The sequence below is a fragment of the Rhagoletis pomonella genome, unplaced genomic scaffold, assembly GCF_013731165.1.
Source record: "Rhagoletis pomonella isolate Grant_MI unplaced genomic scaffold, Rhpom_1.0 Rhpom_scaffold_00001, whole genome shotgun sequence".
NCBI lineage: Eukaryota > Metazoa > Arthropoda > Insecta > Diptera > Tephritidae > Rhagoletis > Rhagoletis pomonella.
The window spans coordinates 65836000-65837100 of NW_023458555.1; positions in this window are offsets into that span (position 1 = coordinate 65836000).

A 1101-nucleotide genomic window follows, 5' to 3' on the forward strand; every position below is an offset into this window, starting at 1 on the left:
GGGTTTTTTAAGTATATTGCACCGAAATTTTTAAATAATTTTTTTAATTCACACGCTCACATCTTTCAAATTTCAAAGTTCTTTTAAAAAAACCCTGACGCCAGAGAGAAAAATTAAGAACGCAATTTTACTATATTTGGCCCTTAGTTTGGCGAATATTTTTTTTTGTGTGTGCAAAATTGCCTGCCGCAAGGTGTTATATGTATATTGAGCTACACATTTATAAAAAAGTGTTAAATATTAAATAAACAAAAGAAATATAGCCAAAACTGTTCAACATATAGCGTTTCTATTATTGCCTCCTGTGTAAATTACAAATCCCGGGATTCTAGGCAAATAATACCGGGATTTTCAAGACTTAAAACATTCCTAGTACTCACAGAGAACGATTATCAGGCGCGCAATCGCCGGCAGAAAAAACACCAAGGCAGCATAGCAAAAGCGACAGAGAAGCTCTGCAGGTAGATAAAACCCAAGGCGAATCTATACAAGGTGGTGTTATCGGATCCGCTGATTTCACGGCGAATTTGTATCTTTTGTCAAAATGATGTGTTTTTTGTAATTTTGTTTTGTACTGATTGTCAATGTGCGTATAGTTTGTTACTGTAATTTTTGTTTTTGTTCTGTTAACACCACCTTGTATAAATTCGCCTTGATACAACCCTTTAGAACAGCCACCTGCAATGCAACAGCTATTCACAACCACTCCGTTGCTCAGTTGTACTCAGCGTATAAGCAGCCGCTTGTTGATGTTCACTTAACGACCGCTCAGCAGCGCAGCGGCAAGCCGCTTCTGAAAAACTTTAATTACATTTTCTCGCAATTCAGATTTCCTTGTAATTTTCACGCTAAATAACTTTTTTATTTAACGAAAGAACCCTTATTATTTTCTGACATTTAATGCAGAGCTAATATGATAAAAAAAATTTATTTGAATATTTCAGTAGTACAATATGAAACAAGTAGGAAAGTCTAAGTTCGCAGCCGAACATTAAATATTGTACAGCGGTTACCAAGATATACACATGTAACCATAAGTGGGCGTGGCTACGCCCATTTTTCAAAAATTTATTATATTCTTATTTCTCGTCTAAAAGTTGT